The 10,275-nt window shown below is 40.3% G+C and overlaps 1 pseudogene; it reads left to right on the forward strand.

Moving 5' to 3' along the window:
* LOC127625048 (zinc finger protein 678-like) overlaps positions 1–5,522 on the forward strand; it is a 34,378-nt pseudogene extending 28,856 nt beyond the window's left edge.
* Positions 5,523–10,275: the final 4,753 nt, after the last annotated feature.

The raw sequence follows: 10,275 nt of genomic DNA on the forward strand, positions 1-10,275 counted from the left end.
TATTTTTGTTTTGCTTTTCACTCCATTGTACCGAAATCGTACCGAACCGTGATGTCTGAACCAAGGTATGAACCGAACCGTGACTTCTGTGTACCGTTCCACCCCTAGTATTGTCGTCATACCTATAAATTACGTTAAGCTATGCTAAAAGTGGTATGAATGGTTTCCAAAACGGTACAAAAACTATTGTTTTACTCGAGGGGAGGTGGAAAATGAGCTTAATTCCCCAAATGGTGGAATATCCCTGTAACGTTAGCTAGGCTTATCGTTAGCCGGGTATCCAATCATCCATCCCTCCCCCCCGGCGATACTGTCACCTTTTTTACTCTGAGGACTTTGCAGGTATGAGTTACAGAAATACTCAAACCTGCCCATCTGGCACCAACAATCATCCATGCAATTTTCTAATTCGCTATCATGTGGAAGCAGTCCAGTGCATAAAATCTTGCAGATATGGGTCAGCAGCTTCAATCAATGTTCACATCAACCATCAGTGGACCACTGTATCAAGACCCTGCCATGGCCAGCCCAATCTCCAGACCTGAACCTCATTGAAAACCTCTGGAATGTGATCAAAGAGGAAGATGGAGCTGCTTGAATTTTTTGTGCCAGGTGTTGCATAAACTTACCCAACAGCAATGTGAAAGACTTGTAGAGAGCTTGCCTAGATGCATGAAAGCTGTGATTGAAAATCAGGGTTGATTCCACTAAATATTGATTTCTGAACTATTCCCAAGTGTTGATTAAAAATTAATATGAACTTGTTTTCTTTTTCTCGATTAACACTTTTTATGGATTCCAACAAATGAGGGTGTAGTCCCTCCCAAATGGGCTCAGAAGTCTCAATGTCTCCAAGACCTAGATTTTTACACATCCTCTGTAGTGATAACGATTCTTCCTAAATTATCTTTAATCTGTTTGAGACATTTAAAATGTAGATGCTTTCTTATCAATGTGATGACTCCCCTGCTCTTACTCAAACCAGTTCTGCAAAACACATATCCTCCCAATACCCTACAGAGTTTTTCATATTCCTGTGAAGAAAGGTGAGTTTCTTGAAGGAACACTATTATATTTTTTTACGCATAGCAGTCACAACTTGTGATCGTCCCCCGGGAAATACGACGGTCCGTGCACGCTCACGAGATTTTATGCATCTCTATTGCTACAAGATTGCTCAAGTCTAGTGTTTTATTTATTTATTTATGTGTAAACTGTACCATTGAATTGGATATACAGTAAATGTTTTCAATGAAATAGGCCCCAGCAAATAACATCAAACCCACAAAATAATAAACTCCTTAAGTCAGTAAAGTGAAAAAAGAGAGAGAGAGAGAGAGAGAGAGACAATGGGCAACCAACAGAATAACAAACCCTCTTGGACTGAAACAGCAAAATTAATGATACGTAGCCTATATTATTGGTTAAGTGCAGGCAAAGTTACCCACTCACTCCACTGATTTAATGAAAGCCATAGCTTGACGTGCATGTAAAAGTCTTGTCTCCATCCTTGCCATCAGTTCTCAGCTTAGCAGAGTAATGCAATGCCAAGCTCACCTTCTATTCATGCAGTAATTTTTTACACTCTTTGAATCTATCCTGTTTCGTTTGTGTAGCTCTGGCGAAGTTGGAAAAACCATTATGTTGTAGTACTCCCGGCATAAATTGCCCTTATTCCTCGCTGCTTGTAGAGCAAAGTCTCTGTCTGCCAACCGCAAGAATCTTGCCAGGATGGATCGGGGTCTGTCACCTGTTTTGGGAAGCTGACCGAGAGCTCTATGTGTGCAAACTATCTCGTGTTGTTGCACTGTCGATCAAATTCGGAGTGAGCCCATCCAAAAACGTGACCATGTTTGACCTTCCTTTCCCTCTGGGATACCAAAGAAGCAAACATTTTTATGTCAGCTGCTGTTTTCCAAATCCTCTATTTTATCCCACACCTGGTCCATATCAGCTTTGGTGGCGCATAGGGTTAGCCTGCAACTCTTTCCCGGCTGCTTGAAGAAACTCGACCAGGTCTCTTCCATCTTGGTCTTGCGAGACGTCAGGCATGTGCGAACGTAACTGCCTTGTAATGTACCCACAGGCAGACAATATACATTTTTTGGACATCCTACACTCCCAACACAAATGCAATCAAACAATCAAAACAATCAAAACTATTTCAGATATCACTGGTTAATATTTATTTTATTAAAAAATATTTATTAAAAAGAACATTTTAGCAAATTGATGCAGAGCTGGTCAATAAGCAGCCTACACTCGCGTGACTCCTTGGCTCATCATCTCATTTTCTCAAATATTGAAGTGTGTCATTACTCATGCGGGATTTACATAAGCAGTTTTGTGCTGCTCTCCATCAGAGTCTTTATTGTTTCAAACTTTGTTTTATGTGATGATGTAATAATTATTTAGTCTATTTTTTTACAATCACAGTTTGTTTTGTTGTAACATGTCATTGTGACTGGTGTACAGCGTCTCATTTAAACGGTCCTGCATATCAGATCTGCAACAGACATGCATGAGCTGTATTTTTTAACTGTTTTGGCTGATGATATAATGGCAAATATCAGTAAAGCGTCTATCATATACTGTATGCAAATATGTTGGTATGTAATTTACATGGATGTAATTCCTCAGTAACATGATGTAACAAGAATCTCAAAACTTGAGCAATTTCAGCGTTTTCTTCCAGTGGAGTGCTCATGTATTTTTCTCTGAAGCATGTATATTATCTGCCTGGATCAAAACTCTGTTCCTGTGACTCTTGAATGTTGCATATCGTTCAGTCCGTGACACTCAATCATGTGATCCGGACCATGTAAACCGAAAGCTGTCAGAAGATTGCTTCTCGCTGGATTCGCACTAGCACCTGAAAGCAACCTCAAAGTAGAAGCGTTTTGTGTGCTGCTGTATATGTTAATGTTGTATGCATTGTGCACCGTATGAACAATTAGTCTGATTTGGTCTTTTGTGAGAAAATGTGATTGCTAATGCACACATACTGTTACTGTTTTTATTGCCTTATATATAACATATTTACCATTTTAAATGTGCAAATAATTTAATAAAATGTTATTACTAAAAGCAGAAGAAGCTGTATTATAAAATTTAAAATGCACAAAATCTTTCTTTTGTTTCTTGAAAATATAGTGCTAAATAAAAGTAATATATTTTTAGTAATTGAATGTTAATATTATTTATTATATTAAAATTATATTATTATTATATTCTTTGTATATTTGTCCCTCTTTACATTGACAAAATCTATTACTGTTTTCATTGTAGAGCTGATGAAAGTGCAAGAGGAACCGAATGAAATGGAAGAGAAACTTCAGGATCTGAAACATCATGATTTAATAACTGGATGTGGCTCAAAGACTAAGAAGAATTTCTCACCAAAAAAGCCTCAAAGAAGAGCAGCCAAAAATAATTTAACCTGCTCTCAATGTGGAAAGAGTTTCGCATTTAAAAGCCGGCTTAATATACACATGAGAGTTCATACCGGAGAAAAGCCTTACACGTGCCATCGGTGTGGAAAGAGTTTCACTGCGTCACAAAAACTGAAAAAACATGAGAGAATCCATACTGGAGAAAAACCTTACAAGTGTTCACACTGTGGAAAGAGTTTCACTCAGTTAAACACCCTAAAAACACACAAGAGTATTCATACTGCAGAAAAACCTTACAAGTGTTCATACTGTGTAAAGAGTTATACTCTGTCACAACAACTGAAAATGCATGAGAGAATTCATACTGGAGAAAATCTTTACAAGTGCTCACACTGTGGAAAGTATTTTACTCAGTCACAACTGAAAACACATGAGAGAATTCATACTGGAGAGAAACCTTACAAGTGTTCACACTGTGGAAAGGGATTTAATCAGTCACAACAACTGAAATCACATGAAAGAATTCATACTGGAGAAAAACCTTACAAGTGTTCACTCTGTGGAAAGAATTTCACTCATTCGCAAAACCTGAAAATACACGAGAGAATTCATACTGGAGAGAAACCTTACAAATGTTCACACTGTGGAAAGAGTTACACTCAGTCACACAGCTTGAAAACACACCAGAGAATTCATACTGTATAGATCCCATACCACTACTTTTCATGTGGGAAAAGTTTCATTGCAGCAAGTAATCTATATACACATTTAAAAATGTTTACCCAAGTAGTCACAGTGAGAAGACAACATCTTCATGTCCAACAATATTGTGTAAATAGTTTGAAATTCAGATAAACCCAAAGATTAAATTTCTCCCAAAAGAGCTGCATCATCTAAAGCCCTATTCTATAGGTTTGGGAAATTCTTGTTTCACAGATGTACTTTGTGATTTTAATTCCATCTGAATCTGACAGGTCTCACTGACCCCGTTTACACCTGGTATTAAGATGCTAATTTGGTACCACCCCTCACATGTCAATGAACCGCTGTGCTAAAACAAGAGATTAAACTTTGTTGGTTATGATCAGTTTTAAAGGAAATAACGTTTGATCGGGAAATTTAAAAAAGCAGATACATACAGAAACACTAGAACTTCACGGATCTTCTGTGTGTCTGAAATCAACATGCAGATTATAAAATAATGGACAGTTCTGCTTGAAATGTTGCTTTTGTGCTTAAATTAAATTTCAGATGCATCTGTGGGAAATAGTGTGCTGTTTGCGGCTTTTTCTTTTCTGACTTTTTTGCGCTTTAATGTCATCACAACGTGATGATGTATGTCGTCATGAAACCGAGTCATTCCCCTTCAAATCTGATCACAAGTGGTCAAAGGAGATGCGTTTTAGCGAAGATGAAGTTGAAATTTAAGATGAATGTAAAGGGGTGACTTGTTGATGTTTAATGTTTTGTGCTATTTAGACGAGTTTCTGTTGTGTTGGAGTTGTGGGGGGTTAACATAACGGTGAATAGTGAAGCTTGAGCTTAGGTTGAAGACAAGTACAAGTTAAGAATATTTTCTTTGCTTTACTCATTGAGCAATTTTTATGCTAATCGAACCGTAGTCTTTCCAATTAGCATGCATTCAGCATGCTAGCATTCACTGTACTAGCTAATTCTCAGATTTTTATCTGATTGAAGTAATTAAGTGTATACTGTATTACTGTATAATTTTAAATTCAGCCAAAGTTAAGTGCCATCAAAATGTATGAGTTATGTTACTAAATATTTAAAGTTAGATACAATTAACATTAATGTGTAGTGCAAAATGAAACTCTGATGTTCTATTAACTTGAACTTGGGAGTTTATTAAATTAACCTTCTGTGGCATGAATTTTTATTTTGGGGTGAAAAAACGTCACCCCATTTTTTGGGAACTTGGGGGACCCTGATAATATATCCATCATAAATTGTGATATTAGTTTGTTGTCGCAGTCCAACAATGTGCTTCGAGTGTACTGAAACACCAAGGTTTTCTCTGGTACATATGCTAAGCGGAATAAGGAAACCAATGTGCATTAGAAAAACTTTTATTTTGACAAACATCAACCACAAATGGTTCCAAACAATCAAATAAACACCTCATGTATAAATGTTTCTCACATTTCATACAAACATATAAACCAACATCCAAATGACCGTGTATGTGTGTGTTGCATAGGCCTTCAGCGATGTATGACTTGATGGTACAGCTTCATTTCTCAAGCCAGTGCCTTCACAATGTCTTCGGTTGAGCTGCCAGGTGATCACAATGATCATATCCAGTATGTGGAAAACCAGCCAGTGGTACCACTTCTTTGATCTAATTTTGTTCTGGTACAGTCCAAACAGTGAGTCAAGCAGATCTGCCCTACCCATATTCTTGCTGTATTCTTTCACCCCAGCAGGGCAGGGAACTTTGGTAATCATCTTTCACTTGTGATCCCACCTGTCAACCTCGGTGACTGTAATCACTCAGAAGAGTCACTGAGCGGTTATTGTACCAGTTCACAACGTACAAGGTGTTTAATTCAGGTGTGATGAGGAGGATGAGGCCAGGCCATGATGGAGCACGGCCAGCGTTGAATCCGCTGATCAGCGGGAGAGCGAGATAAAGTCCAACTGGAGATGCCGGTTGGAGAGAGACGTACGTGGCTTCGTTACATACGTGGCTGTTTATTTTAAGTTGAAAACTTTACTGTTCAGCCGGTTCCTGCCGCCTCCTTGCCCATCCATATACTGTTACAGTAGTGCTGAAACCCAGGATTGAGGAGGGATGCATTGTCGTGGAGTCCGCGCAACTGCCTTCAGCCAGGGGAGCAGCTGCGGCCTTCTGCCTTGGAAAGGAGGGGTCGCTGCCAAGAGCCGGAGGAAACGTGGCCGTCTGTGGAGAAGAGGAGGAGCGGTTCTGTCTGACAGGGGCCGGAGGACTCACTGCCATCCACCTTGGGAGGAGCGAGCTGGCATCCTCCAGAGGGCGGAGGAGCAGATGAGGACCGGGCAAAAGCGCATCCGGGAGCCGGCGAGAAAGTTCTCTCTCGCTCTCTCTGTGACTTTATCAGACCGGTGGCGGCTGATCAGCGGGAGAGCGAGATAAGGGGGAGCCGGAGACACCAGTTCAAGAGAGAGAGAGAGACGCATGTGGCCACGTTGCATATCGTCACCTTTCTAAAATAATGTCAGAAGTCATTTTTTTAAGTGATTCACACTCTGTGTGTTGTAGTTAATGTGACCTGTGTGATCAGATTAGCCAGTTTGTCTGCCTCCTGGTCTGGGACCCATTTAGTCACATAATATCACTATTAAGACTTTGAGACATATTAATTGAGAGGAGAGGAGTGGAGTCCATCACTTTAGCAGGTCAGGTCTTCCAATTGTCTATGAATGCTATGCTATTATCTGGATATCACTCAGACATCCAACCGTTCAGTGACAATAATCTACTATAAACCTCGTCACCACGACACGCAGGTAGGGGGTCAGAGCATATTAAATTGTCTGGTATAATTTTTGCAATTTCACACTCTTTAACATTATCTTTAGTTATCTCCTACTGGCAGAGAGAGACATTGTGAGTGTAGACATGAATAACAATCTTTGAAAATCTACACTTAGCATTAGCCAGCACTTAATTTTGATCTGATGACAGATGCTCTGGTACCCGAAATGCATTTAACAATAGTGGCTGAAGTCTCACTTTCCACATTCCTTACAATAGAGTCACCAATAACAAGGGTGCTTTCAACATGATTCTCAGTGGGTGCATCACTGAGTGGGGAGAATTGATTGGAAATCCTAACAGGAACAGGAGAGTGGTGTTGCTTTGCCCTATGAGTATGCTGCCGAAACATCACCTAAATAGCCAGCTGCGGGGGCTCGACAGCCAAAACCATAGTGTGTGTGTTGCTTGTTGAACTATCCACATCCGAAACAGTATCTACCTCCAATAGCGTTCAGATACGTGTCTCTAACTCATTAACCTTCTTCATCAGCCTGACTAATTCCTTACATTATCACATGTGAATCCCACACTGCTGACAGAAGAAGCTATAGTAAACATGTGGCATGCAATGCACAAAGCGATAATATGAGTAGATGGCATGACTTACTGCAATTGTTTGTTGTTGTGGTGGTGATGTTTTTTGATCAGCAGGGGTTTGAGATCGATGTGAATCCCTCACGTAATTGTTGTTGTTGTGGTGGTTCCTGATAACCAGTGGTTTGAGATCGATGCTGGACTGCACATCATAAATCATCATAAAAGGAGACCAGACCTCCTCATAATCAACAAACATACCAACCTTTTGTGGCTTCTCTCTCACACAGAGAGAGAGACAGGAGGATTGTCACAGGGTTTATATTCCCATTGTACAGTCCAGAATATATTCACTGGAGTCAGTGTGATCGGCCCCTTTCTGTTAATGGATTTTCAGACCACTTCTAAATACCATTTAGTTTAGTTAGTTTCCAACACAGTTTCACGGAGAAGTTCACATGAGTTAGCTAAATCTTATGAAATCATACAAGTTGGGTTGTACAAATTTGTGCTACATTTCATGAGATTGGGTTGTTCTTTCCCTTCACCTGGACCTCAAAATATAATCTACCTGAGCTGAATCACAAATCTTTCTAGTTTATCTGGGAGGTTTTGTTTAATGTCTCCAAATGTCACTTGTATTCCATCATCAGACAGGATGAGATATGGATTAGCTATATCAGGATCCAGAGTCACATCCACTGAGAGAGATCAGAGAATATCAATCACTTCAGAATAAAAACATTTTGATTGATGTAATATTTAATCTAGATTATGAGATCAAAGTCAGCTGTCAGAGAATAGTGAAGATCACACACTGTACCTGCATACTGCTGCATCCTCAATACATCACCTCCAGCACCACCACACTGAACACAGGCACTCCCCAGGGCTGTGTGCTCAGTTCACTGCTCTTTACCCTGTTGACTCGTGACTGTGCTGCAAAGTACAGTTCAAATCACATCCTCAAGTTTGCTGATGACACAACAGTTGTGGGCCTCATCAGAAAAAATGATGAATCAGCGTACATAGAGGAAGTGAACCAGCTCACAGAATTGTGAAGAGACAACAGTATATCTCTTTATATTGATGAGACTAAAGAGATGATTGTTGACTTCAGGAAGACACAAGCAGACCACTCACCACGGCACATCAACAGATCAACTGGAGAGTCAAAAGCTCCAAGTTTCTTGTTGTAAATGACGGAGGATCTCTCCTGGACTCTCAACCCCACCTGCCTTGCCAAGAAGGCCCATCAACGACTCCTGTTCATGCGGAGGCCGAAGAGAGCCAAACTCCCCCCTCCCATCCTCACCACCTTCTACAGAGGGATGAAAGAGATCGTCCTGACCAGCTGTCCGTGTGGTATAGGAACTGCACAGCCTCCGAATGCAAGACCCTACAGCGAATTGTGAGAACAGCTGAAAAGATAATGTGGAACCGCTGCTTCCGCAAAGCCACCAGTATTGCGGATGACCCTCTCACCCATCTCATGGACTCTTCACTCTCCTGCCATCTGGCAGAAGGTACAGGAGGATCCATGCCGCCACCACCAGCAGACTCCAACAGTTTCTTCCCCGAGGCAGTCAGATTACTCAACACCCTGCTGCCTCCCAATGCTCACCTGGCCAAGTCAAACATCTAACCCAGTGTGACTCAAAAACTTTGCAAACCTGCACTTTACAAAGCTGCATCAGTCACTTATTATTATGGAACTCATTTATGCTATACTTTTGCTATACATATATGTATATACATATATGCACATATACATTGCTATACATATATGCACATATACATATAATTAAATATAATTGCTAATCAGAAGGTCGCTGGTTCGATCCCCACAGCCACCACCATTGTGCCCTTGAGTAAGGCACTTAACTCCAGGTTGCTACTGGGGGATTGTCCCTGTAATAAGTGCACTGTAAGTCGCTTTGGATAAAAGCGTCTGCCAAATGCATAAATGTAAATGTAAATTCTGCTAAACATCTGCTGCTACACTACAAAATAGCTAACAGACTATAGCTAATTTCTGTGTATTTATTGTCCTGTATATATTGTCCTAAGTATCTATTGTTATGTTCTGTTTATTTGCACTTTATGTAGTCTTGTGTACTGTTCTGTGTTGCACCATGGTCCTGGAGTAACGACATTTCGTTCCAATGTGTATATAAGCTATATATACAACAGTTAGTTACGGCCCTCGAATCTGATTGGATGAGAGACGTTCCAAGAGCACTGATGGTCTCACATCATCAGCACTTGGACGCTTCACTGTGTGTGTATATCACTCATTTGTGTGCAGTTTTAACCTAAAGTGTAAGAGCAGTACATATGTGTTAAGAGCTACTGTAGGCTGTGTGTCTCTTTTTACATATATTTTTTTAAATTACATATGTTAGCTAGCAGGTGGTGGCAAAAGATAATTTTTGTGTGTAATATGAGCCAGTTAGGTGATGTAAAGTAAATCTGCATCAGCCACTGTTTACATACAACAGTGCTCCGTGATCGCTTGTAGTACTACTACACTACTAAATCTAGAAAATAGCTTTAAACAAACAACTTCAGCATTACGGCTCATCACAGCTGACAAACAAAACAGACTGATTAATTACACAAACTCAAGGCGCTTACCTCTTACCGGAGTTTCCACATTGGTGAAAAAGTACTGATCAAAATGGCGGAGGACATTGCAGATTCTATAGTGAATGACTCTAGAGCGAAATAGAGAGGAATATCGAACGGCTGTTTTACCACTGAGAAAGCTGACAGCATCTCTGTTTGGGAGTGGCAACAGGTGTTCGCACA

Source organism: Xyrauchen texanus, chromosome 31 (assembly GCF_025860055.1).
Source record: "Xyrauchen texanus isolate HMW12.3.18 chromosome 31, RBS_HiC_50CHRs, whole genome shotgun sequence".
Lineage (NCBI taxonomy): Eukaryota > Metazoa > Chordata > Actinopteri > Cypriniformes > Catostomidae > Xyrauchen > Xyrauchen texanus.